The sequence below is a fragment of the Artemia franciscana genome, chromosome 10 (genome assembly GCF_032884065.1).
Source record: "Artemia franciscana chromosome 10, ASM3288406v1, whole genome shotgun sequence".
Lineage (NCBI taxonomy): Eukaryota > Metazoa > Arthropoda > Branchiopoda > Anostraca > Artemiidae > Artemia > Artemia franciscana.
Genome location: NC_088872.1, coordinates 1,344,799 through 1,362,816, shown reverse-complemented (window position 1 = coordinate 1,362,816; position 18,018 = coordinate 1,344,799). Strand labels below are relative to the sequence as shown.

General features: G+C 35.6%; 1 protein-coding gene across 1 annotated transcript in view; it reads left to right on the top strand.

Moving 5' to 3' along the window:
* The first annotated feature begins 9,804 nt into the window (after window positions 1-9,804).
* Window positions 9,805-18,018, top strand: part of LOC136032348 (solute carrier family 12 member 8-like) — a 52,719-nt gene continuing 44,505 nt past the window's right edge. Inside the window, exon 1 of the mRNA XM_065712670.1 lies at window positions 9,805-9,812. The gene's annotated coding sequence lies outside the window, so the exon portion shown is untranslated. The remainder of the gene's footprint in view (window positions 9,813-18,018) is intronic.

Genomic DNA, 18,018 nt, shown 5'->3' with positions numbered 1-18,018 from the left:
AGGTTCAGAGGTAAAAATAGCAATGCAGGATACCATGAAAAGAAAATTAATATTTCAGCGTTGCCTGTTCTAAAGACTCTTTTAAGTTCAGATTTTTCACTGGTTTAAGAAGAAAACTTATCCGACGAATGGTCGAAAAATCCCTTGACTTTTGAAAACAACAAAAATCTCTTATAAAACTGCAAACCTACATAATTTGTATCTAAATTTTATACTTTTTTCCGAACATTTACTAGTGTCACAGTTTTTAAACAGATTTTCTCTTTAAGTTTTCTTTTCTTTCCAAGGTATCCTGCATTGCTATTTTAACCTTTGAACCTAGAAACACATATAAAGAGTAAAAGTTCCAAAAATATTCTTGCAAAAAGATAAACCAAAAAATTGACATAAAAACCTATGATAACATAAAATTCAATACATGTTTCATATGTAACAAGCTCATTTTTAAGCCTAGAATCATATCTATAGACTGCATTCCAGAAAAAAATTATGGAGAAAACAATAAATATTGCAAAAATTCTATACTGACATTAATCCCTTAAAATTAAAAATATTACTAATGTTTGTTCAGTTTCACTGGAACATTCGCTTTTGCCTCTTTCTAGTAGATCGCTGGAAGGTAGGAAGGCTGGTAGTTTTTAATTTTCGAATTTGCAATCAATAATACCGCTTATTAGTCTCTAAGCATGCGTAAAACTTGATTAGTTTTTAAAATACGTTTCATCCTATTTTCCTTCTACATAAAATTTTAAACCAATAAAAAAATAGAGAAAAACAAACGCCACCTTAAATCTTGTTCCAAAGCCAAAGGGAATTGGCAAATTATAAGAGTGAGAACTGGTGCTAGAGTCCAAAAAAAAAACAAAACAAAAAAAAACACCATCTAACACTTACCGTTTCTTTGCATTTTCTCAAACTTCATATTTTTTTTCAGAATCTTGGATCGAACATTTATCAATACATTAGTTATGCAAATACACTAATTTTGCCGCATTATTGTACTGAAAAAATGCCGATAAACGTTAGATGGCACAGGTGAATTTTTTTCGACACTTGCATTTTCGCTCCCGTAAATTACCAGTGGTCTCTGTTTCAGTTTTGAAAAAAGCTTGCTCTGCAAGCAACTGATCACCAATAACAGTCAGAAAACCTTTAAGGTCCAAACAGATTTTTTTTTCCTGTAAAGTTAATGGCAATTTTGTAGCCATTTTGCCATTTTTAGCCATAAGCCATTTTGTTGGCTCAGTGGTCGTACTGTTTTTTTTTACTGTTGAGATTTTGTTTTATGACGTTAGTATTAACGGAGTTTGTTTGCGTAGTTTCTGTAGTATCTTGATAGCTAAGAAAAACTTTCTCTCTGCAAGCAATTGATGCCAAAAAGAGTGCGAAAACATGTAATGCATTTTGCAGTTTTTGTATCCCGTAAAGTTTATGGCAAATAAAATAAGGCTTTTTTAATTCCTGGAGGCAGTTTCATGGCTTTTAGTACTCTCCATTTAAGTCTATAACTTTAATGAAAATGTAATGTTCATAAATTCAAAATTTTGTGCTCCTCCTTCAGTTAAAGCGAAAATTCTGAATACAGTACTAATTGTTGTCTTGCTGTACTTTTTAGTAGTTGAGAATGATATCACAGCGTGTAATGGCAACCCTGATTCTGGTGTATGATGCTAGTCATAATAAGATTTCCTGATTATTTTTCTATGTTTTTTTTTCTGGGATATTTTTGTATTTACGCTTGTATTTTAGTGAATGAACTTTGTTTCTTTTGAAATCGTTGTGGTCATTTTTTTGTGAAACGATATGATTTATAGTATGGTATTAAATTTAAATTGTATCCAGATGATCCAAGATTATTATTAGTTAATAATATGAAAAAAACTTCGTTTTCTTAAAGAGTTAAAGAGGCTGCGTCCCAAAGTCAAACCTTAAAACGTACAGGAATTAGAAGAGGCAGTTGGGGGGCTGCCGCCCCCCAAACCCCCAGCTTTTAAAGACTCTTTTGTACAGGTTTTTTTTTGTGGGGGGACTTCATTGTTACTAATTACTAGTTTTGGCGCAATGGTTCTCCTGTCCTCTTGTGTTTAACATTTTTCGAAGTTATTCCATTATTCATTCATTTCAATTTTTTGTTAATTAAAAGAGGGCCTTTCCGAAGCCAAGAGCGAGGGGTTAGCAAAAAAACAAAAAACCTGTACAAAAGAGTCTTTAAAATCTGGGGGTTTGGGGGGCGGCAGCCCCCCAACTGCCTCTTCTAATTCCTGTACGTTTTAAGGTTCAACTTTGGGACGCAGCCTCTTTAACTCTTTAAGAAAACGAAGTTTTTTTCATATTATTTCTGTACGTTTTTCTACAATCCATGGTGGATGTAATTTAATAATTCCTGTACTCCTCGCACAGGAATTAGGAGAGGAACTTGGGTGGCTGCCGCCCCCCCCCCCGCTTTTAAATCATTGTATAAAATAGAATAAAAAATAGATAGAATGACCGAAATGTTTCTTTTGCTCATAAGAAGCTAATATTCTGTTATCTCTCAATTGATAAGCTGTCCAGGTGTTATCAAAATTATACACTTTTATTTTGATGTTGTTAAAAAAACCGCCCGTAAGGGACTTGAACCCCTGACCAGAGGATTAAAAGTCCCACGCTCTACCGACTGAGCTAATCACTTACTTGTGTGTAAATATAACTTCTCAATAACTTTTAAAAATTTCAAATTAACATGGGCTCTTATGGAGAGAAATGCGTTAATTAAGTAGCTAATGCGTGGTTTCTGGAAAACAGGGAAGGAGTTATCGGATCAAGCTGAAATTTCGCGGATAAGCTCCTGAGCCGTAAGGGACCTTAACTTGTGAATTTCAGCCCGATCGGACAACGTTAAAGGGGGGCTGGGGTTGACGGGTCGAAACTTTCGGGGGGATAAGATTTTCCTACGAAACTTTGAAGGGCACTTACTCGGAGAATTCCGCATCGAATGAGTCCTCGTACACCCAGATCCGATGTCGGATGTGACCTGTAGGCGTCGAGAAAAAAAAAGAAAATGAATTTTAAGTGGCTATGCGTGGTTTCTGGAAAACAGGAAAGAAGTTATCGGATCGATCTGAAATTTCGCAGATAAGCTCCTGGGCCCTAGGGGACCTTAACTTGTGAATTTCAGCCCGATAGGACAACGTTAAAGGGGGGCTGGGGTTGACGGGTCGAAACTTTCGGCCAGATTTTCCCCATGAAGGAAAAGTTGGAGGGGGATGAAATTTTGCAGGTTTCTTAGTTGGAGCTCGAGCTACGAAATGCATCCCTCCCCATCCCTCTGCGACCACTGGAACCGAAGCTCGCTTAACATTGTCGTGTGTCACCTCTTTATAGAGGCACGAGTGTGCCTCCTTGATATAGCTGCGGTACCTGCCATCTTAAAATTAAAGGCAGTCGCTTAGCCAGGTCGTAAATTACACTGCACATTACTGAACATTCAAATTATAGAACTGTTGATAAATGTGAAGAGGATTCTTACTTGGCAAGGATTTTGATAAATAAACAAATTTGGAAGGGCAACGCCCTTTTTTAAGAGTCAAAAGTGACCGAAAGGCAACCAGTCACACTTCCGCGCCCTTTTTAGCTTCCCTCCGATCAAAGACATCAGAGAAAATTTAAAGATAGTCATTTTTTCGAGATAGTCAAGAGGTCAAAGACTGGACCTCCTGAGATGACGTGAACCCCCAACAACTCTTAGCGCAAGGGCTATAAGCTGTGAAAGCTGTCCATTTTTTCATATAGGGCTTATTATTCGGAAAGGGGGGCGTGTTTGATCCCAGTTGTCCAAAAAGATTTAGAGCATAAAAGTGAAACTTTCAGGAAATGATGAGTGGGATCTTGAAAAAAAAATCAAACTTTATACTGTGTGTGCAGCTTATCTAAAGTGCATATCAGTAATGCCTCAGAAACTGCTGCGTCTATTAAGTTGAAACTTTAGAGGATGTTAAACTGACCAAAAGACACTTAGTGCCTAGTACTACTACTTTTACTTCTGACTACTGTCACTACTTGCGAACTACTTCTATCATTTACGACACTTCTACTACCTGCATCTATCACTGCTACTTGTGACTACTTCTACTAATTGGGATTACCACCACCACTTGCGACCACTTACTACTTGCCAGTTGCGACTACTACTGCTACTCTTGCCTGTTACTGCTACTACTACTTCAATTGAAATTTTTAGGGAATCTTTAGGGAAGGTGACGAACTAGATGAAAAGCACTGTGTGTAACAAGGTTGCTAAATGGCATCTGCAGTATCTTGGGAAGGTAAGGGTCTTAGACCAATATTTTGGGGGAATGTTGAACTGGGTTAAAACATATTTTCTCCATTCTGATTGTCAAAATGATCCCTGGCTTTAAAATCTTTTTGACACCACACCAAGTATACTCCTAGGCTACAGTCACTGATACATTGAATACATCTAAAGCTACCACTCAAACTACCTTATGCAAGTTAACAAGTTAAACAGAATCCAAAATTTTAATCCTGAAGTAGAAAAACTGGACATATTTTCGTAATATTAAACAATGATAAGACCTTGGCAATCAAAAACCCACAGAAATTAATTTAAAAAACTCCCGAACATTTTTTTTCAAAAACGAGTAAAGAGCAGAGGCGCCATTTGGGCGGGGTTGGGGGTGGGCAAATGCCCACCCCAGATTTTCCAGGGGGCCCAAGCTTCCACCACAAAGGGCCCTTTGCCGGCCATAATAATCCATTATGTCCGATTGATTTGAAATTACTGCACGCCTATTAACCAAAGAGCATTATTACCTGACGAACCTTGGGGTAATTATGCTATTTGCTATTAATCATTGTAAACTTTGAAAGTAGGTTAGATACATAATAAAATTCTCAAGTTCTGTCGAATGCCCATTTCCTAGATGATTATATTAATATTATAAATCCTGAATATTTGCAGTAATTCCTCTAAGTTGACAGATTGAAATAGGTCAGTTCCTGTCAAGTTTTCCGATGTTTATTTCTTTGTTTTACTGAATATAAGCCACCGTTTTAGATTACTCGAGTCAGTTCTTATTCTGTTTCTGTCCTTGTCTTATGTACATTTACTGTATCATATGTGTAAGTAAACATTTTTGTGCTCACCACATAAACCATATGAAAGTTAGAGACACTTGACATCCTCTACCGGCCAAACCCCAGATTGTAGGCCAACACTACCTTAAGACTCTAAAGACAAGAGCACAGAGAGAAGTAGAAGACTTTACATCACTAAGCCTATTAACTTTTTAGTTAGGTAAATATAAAGGTATTAATAGCCATTAGCATCAGAACTCAAAAGATAACCAAGCACCTGAAACAGTTTGTGACAGCTTTGACGCTAGGAAAGAACTTCATCCAATCTGGAAATCGGACTACTACTTTGGCGGATGAAATGAAGCGAGAGTACTCCAAGACCATCGACCATCTACTAGCCGAATTTGACAGAAGGTTCACAGATAATTTGCCAGTGCTGAGCACACTTGAAGCCTTGGATCCAAGTTTATAGACACAGAGATGCTCAAGCATTTCTCTGCTCTTTACGGCGAGCTGGATATCAACGACATTCTCCTCGAATCTCAAGCTGGTATTGCCAAGCATTTCTTACTTGATGAGGAGAAAAAGCCGGAAAATTTTCTAGACATTGTCGACCATCTTCAGGCATTACCAGTGGCTTACTCAGAAGTATTTAAAGTACTTTGTATTGCTGCCACACTTCCTGTGATAACAGCAAGCGATGAGCGTTTGTTTTCTAGCCTAGAAATATTGAAAAACTGCCTGCAGTCTACAATAGGAGACGATTGTCTCAGTCACCTCCTTTTGATGTTTGCAGAGAAATATTTAGTAGAAAATTGGACTACTACCAGCTTGTTGACGATTTTGCAAAGATGAAACCTCAGTGTTTCATCTTTTGTTACCTTGAGTGTTGTAATATTTTTTTCTCTGGTTATGTTTTTCCTTTTTGTAAATGTATTTGATCTGAAAGATTTCTGCCGAAGGAAAACCAAAATTTTGGTTACAACCCTCAGCAGGTTAATGAAGATTACTTTCAACGACGTACTGCTTACTTAAACAAGGAAGTTTCTTGCTGAGGAAGAGGTCAGTGTGGCTGAGTTCCACATTCAGTTGCAGGACATTTCCAAGCAACATACAGGTGCTGAAAATGCGTTTTTACTTAGAATATTTGATCGGTGTGCTGTCAAAACCCGCATTTTTTCTTAAACGACATGAAGTTAGTCAGGGGGAGGGCCAAGATGGAGTTCATGCCCACCCCAAGATTTGGCCCAAATGGCGCCTCTGGTAAAGAGCCGTGTTAATTTTGAACTAAATTAATATGACTTTTTGTTACTCCTAAAGTTAAAAAGAAGTAATTTCCTATACTGTTTCCAACTTTAAATAACCAGATATCACTAAAAAAAACAAATAAACCCAAAAAGGACAGAAGCTAAGATGAACAAATAAATTCTAAAGCGGGTAGAATTTCAGATGAATACTCACGTCACACTTAATAAATTATAACCCCAGTGGCAAAGTTTATTGACCTCTGGAGTATTTTGAACAATATTGCTATCTCAAAATTCTGGTGCATTTGGGGGGAAAAGGGCACAGGAGGGGGACTTGCTACCCTCCAATCACTTTTGATTCCTAAGAAAGGAACCAAACTTTCAATTTCCAATCGAATGAGCCCCCTCTGAAGTTTATTTGACCATCCCTTCCATATAAACTGCCTCTGGGAAAATAATAATGCATTTATGTATTCTGGCTCTTTACTATAGGCGAAACTAAAGCTTTTCCTCTGATAACTTAGACAGTGGTTTCAATAGAGGGTTGAAAGTTGGCATCCATATAGTAGGGCAATAAGAAACATAGAACTGAACTAAGCAATGGAATATAATTTTAGAAATTTATCCAAGAAAAATGTGTTTTAGCTTCCTCAAATTCCAAGGCTCCTTGAGATCTTCATTTTAATTAGTCCAATATGATCCTTTAACGAAAAATGCCCATCAAAAATATATAGAGAAATCGGTCATACCAATCCTTTGGTCTAGTGAGAGAACCTCTTCACAGATGGATATAAGGTAACGGAGGGTAAGCCTGAGAAACATTAGAGAAAAAAAATACTCGACTTATATTTAAGGCAGGGTAATTAGTATCGAACCCAAGAATGAATGTCTCAAAAACCTTCGCTAGTTTGGGAAGTATCTTGTACTCTGTTGCTGCTGCAGTACTAAGGATATTTACAGATAGATCCTTACTTTTTCCCAATGCGTGGAATCGGAGAGGAAGGATTACATCGTTTGGGAGGGGAAATTGTAAGGACTTGAATAGTCTGAGGGAGAAAATTTTTCTAGGGTGATATACAAGGGAGGAATGGGTGGATATTATAGTAAGTGACAGAAGTTTTATAGGGATTAAGGAGTTGGAAAAGTTTGTTGGTACAGGTATGACACAGAGGGACCATTCTTGGTAATTTATAATTTAATTTGAATTTATGAGTTTGTCCTTGTGTTATAATCTTAGGATTGTAGTGTATTTTGAGGTTAATGAATATCATAGCGTATATATATATATATATATATATATATATATATATATATATATATATATATATATATATATATATATATATATGTGTGTGTGTGTGTGTATATATACATGTAGCGACAATTTTGGTCTGTCTTTTAGTGCCCCCTTTCTGTCCACTGCCAACTGCACAACCAAAAAACACTTTATCAAAACTGAATGGGAAAAATTGACACGGTGTTGTATCAACATAATTATGAAAATTTCCTGAAATAAGTTAAAGTGCCCTATCAGGTACTAGTGCATGATGTTCAAGATTTTACTTGATTTTAAAGATTACACTTTAGACATTTATTGTGAGAAAATTTGCCACGCCTTCAAAATCACAGAAAAATTATCTGTCCCTTGTCGTAATGTCTGTACCAGTTCTTAAAAACCAATTTGGCACAAGTGTTCCCTGGTCAAAAATGTTATGTCATTCCTACAGATGGCGAGCATATAGAAAAAATAAGGCTACACAGCTCTAAAAACTAACGAAATGAAACAAAATTTAGAATCCAATGGAATGTTGCTCGGAGATATAACACATAATTAGTTATATATTACCGTTGCCTGGTTGTTTACGCTTGATAAAAGTGACCACCGTCACAACTTAGCTAAACACAAATTCTGATGTTTTACCAAAAACTAGCTATGATTATCGGAAAGCCATCAAACAAATAATTTACAGAAAGAGTAATTGGGAGAATCAGCAGATAAAAACTCCCAGTATGCTGTGTTTCATTACCAGCCCCAGTACGAGAAAACTAGTTCTCAAGAATTTTTGTTCCCAGTGAAAAAGTCCTGAACCGTTCAATGAAGCTTTAAAAGGTTGTGTTCTTCTCCAGTTTTAAAAAGTAGTTTTTAAGGTGAAGATCGAAATATTAAAACTGAGACTAATTGATTAAATTCCTCCAAGAGCCCTAACTATAGATATGAACCATTGTCTTTTTCAGATTGTGAAAAAGAGGAAAGAACTCGATTATTGTCCTTGTGCACCTCCTACCATAGAGAGAAGAAGCATATCAGTACTTTACCACTTATTAATAGTAAATAATTAATCTATTAAAGTTCCTTTCTATTTCTGTCAAACGTTTGTGGTCGAAAAAGCTAGTGAATACTAAAATAAATAAAAGGTACATTTGATTGCTTTTTACTGCACAGGGTGTAGAATACAAAGCTTAGGCACACAAATAGCTGGTGAACTTTTGGACTTGCTTTATCTCTCTTCTCGGAGCAAACTCTGAAATTTTAAGAATATTAAATCTAGTTTGCGTGTTTTGAAACTCTGCCTCCATCCTTAATAAATTCCCCTTTATGTGTGATGTGTTTTTTTTTCAAAGACTGTGTGACCTTCTGTTATCGTTTTGTTGTATGGTCTATCTTATAGTTCTCGAAATGGGAATCATAGTTATGAAGAAAATTATTTCTTTGTGAAGAATGTCAGGTTAAAAAGGAACTAAAAGGTTGACTAATGGCTTCTCGGACTATATCATTCAATATATTTGGACAAATATTAAGATATTATATTTAATTCAAGACCATACAAGCAGCAAGAACAATAAAAATAATTTTTCGCAAAATTATAGTGCCAAGCTGTACACTTTTCAATTAAACCTGATATCGTTGTGTTCTAGAAACATCTTTAGGTAGAAAATAGATAGAAGTGAAAGCGAGCATATTCTTTCTTTTTAATAGCATTTGAAAGAACCTGAGACCATTTAAACTGACGACGATAGACAAAAAGCCTGGAAGTGTTTAAATATAAGTCATGGTATTTCATTTCATTCATTTTACGTGTACGTCTTACCTTTTTTGGATGGAAGGAACAGCCAATTTACATTTGTTTGAAACTGATTTAGCAGCTACAATAGAAATGTCGTCCTTGGTCGATAAAATCTTTTTAGATCAAATTCGATTTATGGAAAGTTGTGCTGTGACAAAGTGCTGGTCTGCATAGTCATTTCAATTTTTAGAATGATATCAATAACAAAGTTAATAGGAATCAAGCCCAAACATTTTTTCTTATCTCTATGCTCTTGAGAACCTAAGGAAAATCTTTATCGCATTAGTATGTCAACCGTGGAAGGAGGAAGAATTGAGCCCAATTCAAGCTTGTTTCCGCTAATTTTGGCGGCTTGGTTCTCTACTCTTTTTTCGCTCTGTGTCGGTAACAGTGACGTTCTTTATTTCAATAGAAAATTGACAAAGTAGGCTAGTGTGAATAAATTATAAAATTCACAAATCACTTTTAAATTTGCTAGTACAGTAAGTAGAAATTTAATCTTGTTTAAGACCTGAGAAGATTTTCTTTTATTAATCCCATTGTTGAGAGAACTGTCACTTATGGACTCTTGTGCTTGGCATTATACTACACTAGGCTTCAGGAAAATGTGGTTAAAATTCTAGATTTGGGTCTTATTACTCCCTTTAAGTAGTTAAGATAAAGAGAAATTTTTTTTTAGAGATAAGTCCACTGCCCAAACTGTGGCATTGGAAAAACAGTCTCCTTACCATTAGATTTCTGCCTTCAGAGGCACCCATGGCATCAAGAAGGAGCCAAGAATCTTCCCACAAATCTTCTATTGCTATTATCTCCTCCATCTGAAATTGGATTGAGGTGTTGTTTTTGTAGCTCTATCTGGTTGTCTATGTTTGGTCCATGGTGTTTCTTGGTCTGTATGTGGAATGTACCTAATGGTTATAGTAGCTTAAATATTTCTATTAACAGAATGTTCAGATGGCTTAAAAACAGACTCACCTCTAGATTCACAATTTCATCCTGAATCCAAATATGACATTTGATTCCAATGCAAATGCAATCTTAACCTAGGCCTAAGTTGACCTAATCTATCCCTTCTAATCTTACCTAAATATAGGGTAAGGTCTTCAGTAGTTGGCCATCTAATCTGATCTCTAACCTCTAAATAATTGTAAATCCTTATCATACCACCTAGAAAGTGGATTGTCACACCATTGATACATTAAAATCTTTTTAACAAGTGTAGGCCTATGATTAGCCTGAATTCTTTAACTATATGGAACACTTGCAAATTTATAATATACTGATATACAGCAATGAAGCCTAACCTTAACCCCACATTTAAAACTTGAGCCTAAGCTTAGGAAATGTTATCTTTGACACATGGTCTTAGAGTTACTCCAATCTATCTGTAATGAATCCGTAAAGCTTTCTGTAAATCTATCTGTAAAGCTTTTAATTGTTTTAAAAAGTAGAATTGTTTCAAAGAGTCAAACTTTAGTGTAAAGAGCAAAGGATTGCAGAGGGGACTACCCATTTCATAGACAGAGTAATTTCTGTTCGTTTTAAGTTTTACTGTTGCTCCTTACTTGTAGTTAAAAAAACTTGTTTTTTTTATTTAATTTCTGAACAATTTTGAAGTAATGCATGTTTTTATTTTCCAGCTCTACTATTAAAATAAAAAAAAAAAAAAACTTTAGTGCAAAGAGTGAGGAGTTGCACAGGGGACAACCTCTTTCATTTACAGATTAATTTTGATCCCTTTAAGTTGTAATGTCGCTCCTTACTTTCCATTTAAGATTTTTTTTTATAGCAGTATAATGATATACTGAGAAGGGGGCAACCCTTCTTGTTAATTATTTCAAATTCATTATTTCTGATCAATATTCTGTATATGAAAGGGGCTGTCCCCCCTTCAAAGTCCGGCTCTTTAAGCTTATGAAAAAAATGAGGGTGCTAGATGCCCTCCAATTTTTTTGGTCACCTAAAAAGGGCCCTAGAACTTTTCATTTCCGTTAGAATGAGCCCTCTTGCGACATTCTAGGACCACTTGGTTGATACAATGACCCCTGGAAAAAAAAAACAAATAAACACGCACCCATGATTTGTCTTCTGGCAATAAATAAAAAATTCCACATTTTTGTAGATATGAGATTGAAACTTCTACAGTAGGGTTTTCTGATACACTGAATCTGATAGTGTCATTTTCGTTAAGATTCTATGACTTTTAGGGGGTGTTTCCTCCTATTTTCTTAAATGATGCAAATTTTCTCAGGCTCGTAACTTTTGATAGGTAAGACTAAACTTGATGAAACTTATATATTTAAAATCAGCATTGAAATGCGATTCTTTTGATGTAGCTATTGATATCAAAATTCAATTTTTTAGAGTTTTGGTTTCTATTGAGCTGGGTCACTCCTTACTACAGTTCGTTACCACAAACTGTTTGACAGGTCAAAGTTTGTAACTTGTTGCCCATCCCACAGGGACTGTGGGGGAGTAAGTTGTCCCCAAAGACATAGTTATAAGGTTTTTCGACTATGCTGAATAAAATGGCCATCGCAGAATTTTGATCCGTTGACTTTGGGAAAATAATTAGCGTGGGAGGGGGTCTAGGTGCCCTCCAATTTTTTCCGTTAAGCTTTTAATTGTTTTAAAAAGTAGAATTGTGGCAAAGAGTCAAACTTTAGTGTAAAGAGCAAGGGATTGCAGATGGGACAACTCATTTCATATACAGAGTCATTTCTGTTTGTTTTAAGTTTTAATGTCACTCCTTATTTTCAGCTAAAAAAATTAGTTTTTTTTATGTAATTTCTGAACGATTTTGAATTAATGTGTGTTTGGTTTTGACTCTCCACACATAAATTGTTAAAATGAAATTTGTATATTAATTCTTTTTTGGCTAAATGGCTTTCTCTTAGTTTTGATCAGACGATTTTGAGAAATAAGGGGTGGAAAAGGAGGTCTAGTTGCCCTCAAATTTTTCAGTTACTAAAAAGGCAATTAGAACTTTTAATTTTTAACGAATGTTTTTATTAGTAAAAATTATACGTAACTTAAGAATTAACTTATGTAGCAAACTTTCATAATCTTATATTTTATTATGTATACAAGGGGGTTTGTACCCTCGTTAATACCTCGCTCTTTACACTAAATCGTAAGTTTTGTCCCAATTCTTTAAGAATGACCCCTGAATCAGAAAGGCTGTAGAATAAATAGTTGAAATTACTAAAAATACTTTAGCATAAAGAGCAAGTTATTTATCTCCTCCTAAATACCTCGCTCTTTATGCTAAAGTATTTTTAGAACCCCTCATATGCATAATAATCTCTGTTTGTTTTAAGTTTCAATGCTACTCCTTCCTTTCATTTGAAAAAACTTTTCATGTTTATTTTTCATTGTTTTCTTATAGTAATGCTAGAAAATCATGCGCCCTTTTCATTGAATTTTTCTTCCCCCATGACAGATTCCTCCAAGGAGAGATCCTCCAACATAGCCCCCTCCCCTCAGCCCCACCCCCAAACAAAATAAAATCCCCCTGAAAACGTCTGTACACTTCCCAATAAGCATTACTATATGTAAACACTGGTCAAAGTTTGCAACTCGCAGCCCCTCCCCCAGGGATTGTGGGGGAGTAAGTCATCCCCAAAGACATAGTTATTATAGTTTTTGACTATGCTGAATAAAATGGCTATCTCAAAATTTTGATTTGTTGACTTTGGGAAAAAAATGAACGTGGGAGGGGGCCTAGATGCCCTCCAATTTTTTTGGTCGCTTAAAAAGGGTACTAGAACTTTTCTTTTCCATTAGAATGAGCCCTCTTGCAACATTCTAGGACCAATTGGTTGATACAATGACCCCTGGGAAAAAAACAAACAAACAAATAAACATGCACCCGTGATTTGTCTTCTGGCAAAAAATACAAAATTCCACATTTTTGTAGATAGGAGCTTGAAACTTCTACAGTAGGGTTCTCTGATACGCTGAATCTGATGGTGTCATTTTCGTTAAGACTCTCTGACTTTTAGGGGGTGTTTCCCCCTATGTTCTTAAATAAGGCAAATTTTCTCAGGCTCGTAACTCTTGATGGGTAAGACTAAACTTGATGAAACTTATATATTTAAAATCAGCATGAAAATCCGATTCTTTTGACTTAGCTATTGATATCAAAATTCAATTTTTTAGAGTTTTGCTTTCTATTGAGCCGGGTTGCTCCTTACTACAGTTTGTTACCATGAACTGTTTGATATCGGGTAAGGTCTTCAGTAGTTGGCCATCAAATCTGATCTCTAACCTCTAAATAATTGTAAATACTTATCATACCACCTAGAAAGTGGATTGTCACACCATTGATACATTAAAATCTTTTTAACAAGTGTAGGCCTATGATTAGCCTGAATTCTTTAACTATATGGAACACTTGCAAATTTATAATATACTGATATACAGCAATGAAGCCTAACCTTAACCCCACATTTAAAACTTGAGCCTAAGCTTAGGAAATGTTATCTTTGACATATGGTCTTAGAGTTACTCCAATCTATCCTAATGGCAGAGACAGTCAATCTTGGATAGACTTAATCTAAGACATGAGCTGTGAAACAGAATAAATGTATTTAATTGAACTACAGTACAGAGGTAACTAGTCAAAATACAATTTTTCAAAGAATAGATGTTTTCCAAGATTAAGTTCAGCCAATCCCAACTGACCTATTCCTAACTATCAGCCAATCACAACTGTCTAATACTATACACATGAAGTTCAAGATTTGGAGCATGATGTCTATATATAAGAAAGATTAGAAAGATCAGTCAAGGTTAGGTACTGGCCAAGTACTGGGGGTCTTGCCCTATAGCCCATATTATGTATTTCATATGTATTCATTGATTATCAGTATTGTCACTATTTGCTTTAATATATAGTAAAATCAGTCTTAACAAGGTTGACACTAACACAGGTATATCAGCTGTATCTAAAATAAGAGAAGAAGACTTATCATCTTTGATAGGCTTACAATTGAATTTGTAACAGAAATGTATATCATATTTAGATCCAAGAGGAAATTCTGATTCTAGAGGTAAATTTGTTTCTTAGCTATCTGAATAATTTGTTAATTGAAACATCTACCATTACTGCAAAGTCAAAGTCATTGCTTCAAGGTCAAGAGGTGAAATGAGTCATAAATAGAATTTACAAATATCAAGAGTCAAGTCACATGGTTTATGACTATAATAGTGATCATGTTTTACACAGATTAAATCAGTTAAAAATGATATTGTTGAAATTCCAAGTAAAATAAGGGACAAATGATTTACAATATGTCTTGGTACTAGAGGCTAGGCAAGTCATTCATTATAGAAATGTTTTTTTTTTATTAGTTATAATCTAATCATTTATATGAAGACAGCTTTCATAGTCATAGATAAAAATCACAAACTAAATGCTGCTGTTACTTACAAACCTAGTCCTAAGGCATTTTGTTATAGGCACTGGTAAAAAACAGCACAAATGAATTGTTAAATCGATTAGTTCTGCAAGGCACTGGCACTAATTTGTTCTTCTTTCTGGTATTAACTACTGAGTTGGCAGCAGGGGGGAAAAATGCTGGTGCTTGAGGCTAGCAAGGAGAACTGGCCTGAAATGCATTATCAGCAGAAACCTGCAATTTCTAATAGTTTCAATCTTTAAAAACTCAGGAGCAGACTAATCTACAAATTTTTCTCCAAGGATGATTTTAACTGCTCTTTTTTGGACTCCTTTCCCATCATCACTTAGATATACAGGATGTATCTGTATTAGATGTGCTGTTTGCAGCTGATTTACTGGGAAACCCAACCAGCACATTGAAATCAAAGAGTATAGTGCCCAGTTGCCTTTCTGGACTGGCCCTTGAACATGAACACGAAATGAGCAATTGGTTCTGAAATTAACTCCCAGGACTGTAGCTGACAATACAAGTGGAAACCAGTAAGTTTACTGGCTACTTGCCTGGGTGGAAAGCACTTCAACTTCACTCAGTGATAAATACATGGTACAGATTTCAGTAAAGAAAGAGTTGCCTTCTTGTGCTGATATCAAAGTCCCACCTATTTTTAGCTTCTGTAGCTCACTACCAACAGATTTTCTTGTCATCTTTTTGACTGCCAAATGCCACTTATATGAATCACTATCAAGCAAGGGGGCAATTTTCTCAATAATCTACTTCTTTTTAGCATGTTTACTGACAATGTGGTTCTGTAACTTTTTTGCAGCTGAAATACACCCTGAACTATGTAGTCAGCATCAAAGTTTGACCAAGATGTTAAAAGTTGGCCTACTAGAACCTATTTACTTTTTCTTTGGGTGTGAATACTTGTTTCCAGTTTGCTAGGCACTTTAATTACAGAGTTGTCTTTGATAACAATATTAGGGCAGCTCATGTCAAGGTCCCAGATATACCTTGTGTTCAATCAGCTTATTGCAATTATGCAATTGTGACTATTGAATTACATGTAATAGCATTTATTGAAATATATTAAATTTGTCAACCTATATGCTTATTTTGTATCAGATCTGAATAAGCTACCAATAACGAACCTTATATTTAAGTAATAGGTAACTTGTATAACTTACAATACTTGCTCCAGGGGCTATGTAGGCTATGTCATTCCCAGAAGTATAGTCATTTGACTTTATCAACTAGTCTGAATAAGATGGCTATTAAAAATTCTTGTCAGATATCTTTGGAGGGAGGGCAGCTAAAAAGGGAATGAGAGGGGGGCTGGTTACCCTCCAACCACTGTTTAACACCTTTCTCACTATGTTCTGAGAGTTTAAACGTAATACCCTCAGCTGTTCTTGTGATATTGTAGCTTCACATTTTTAGTAAACAAGATGCACATGGTATCTTTGGGTCTAGGCATCCCCTCCCTCAAAATTCCCCCTGGATAATTTCAGATGTTCATTAGAAGGGAAATTGAAAGCTCTACTTCCCTGTTTAAGTCAGAGGCAATGATATAGCACTGCCTGTAATAAAGAGCCATGAGGGTTTGATGTTTTATTCTTTATATCCTAGAGACACTTTCTATGGAAGGGGTGGCTATATAATCTTTGGAGGGAGCTCATTCAATTGGAAAGTTAAAAGCTCTAGTGCCCTATTTAAGAATCAAAAGTGTTTGGAGGGCAACAAGCTACCACCCACACTGTTTCTTCCCCAGACATATCTGATCAAAATTTTTAGGTAGTCATTTTGTTCAAAATAGTTCAAAGGTTAAAAGACAATGCGTCCAGGTTTGATGCCCTCCCCTTCCAGCCCCCAGGGCAAGAGCTGTAAGCTTTGCAACTTGCCCATTGTTAAGAAGGTTTTAATGGAAAGGGTGGTTGCATAAACACAGGGGTGGGGGGGGGCTCATCCAAATTGAAATCCACACTTCCGGTGCCCTTTTTAAGATTTAAAAGTTATTGGAGGTCAACAACCCTTCTCCCATGCCCTTTTTTACTATGGAGAAGGCAGATGGCTCAAATGGTGTATTTAAATGCCAAAATATCTTAACTCTCCTTGGGCCCTCAAGTAAATACAGAAATATTTCTAAGGAAGAGTCAAGGTAGAAATTGATATTTAATTTCACTTAATTTCTGGGAATTTTTCTGGTCTGTGCTTTTATTCTGAGAGTAAAGAGTAACCCTAAACCCCAAAATTAGCAGAATTTATTCTGTGGGCTGGTTGCCCTTTGATCACTTTGGACTCTTAATAAAGAAATTAGAACTCTCAATTTCCAATTGGACAAGTCCCATCCAAATTTTATATGACAACCCTTTCCACAAAAACCTTATATGCTAATGATGGGCAACTTGCATATGTTACAGTCATTATCCTGGGGATTGCAGTAGATTTGTCAACTCATAAGTTATAGTTATTTGACGTTTTTGACTCTTAAAAAGGGCACTAGAGATTCTGATTTCAAATCAAATGAGCCCAATCTTAAAGTTTATTCAACCACCCTTTCCATAAAAATCATATAATTTAACAATGGGCAACTAACGTAACTTATAACCCTTGCCCCAGAGTTTGGGGGTTTTCAAACCCAGAACCCTAATTGTTTGACCTTTGCACTATTTTGAATTAAATGGCTATTTTGAAGTTTTTATTTGATATATTTGTGGAAAAGAGGGCTAGTTGCCCTCTGATTACTTTTGACTCTTCAAAAAGGAGCTAGAACTTCTTATTTCCAATCAAATGATCTCCCTCAGAAATTTGTATGACCATCCCTTCTATATGTAGTGTCTCTGGGAAAAAATATGGTAATAATTTATTAATATTATTAATTAGGTTAATACTAATTTATTTAAAACAGCTTTCATAGTAGTGGCAAAAGCATCAACTAAATTATGCTATTTCTTACAACACAGAAAAAAACCAACTAAGAATGAATAAAACAGAATAAAAGAATTGCCAAAGCAATTCGTTCTGCATCTTATTGGCTTAAATTTATTCACTTGTCATATATCAGCCTTGGGCCAACAAGAGGAAGCAATGACGTGGTGTGTTTTCCACTAGCAAGGATTGGCTTTCCAAATTTGCTCATGAGATGGAATCCCTGTTCTCTCAGCGTTAGTATTTGCAATGTTGCAGTTACATTGGCATATGTGTCATATTCAGGGCCCAGTATTATTT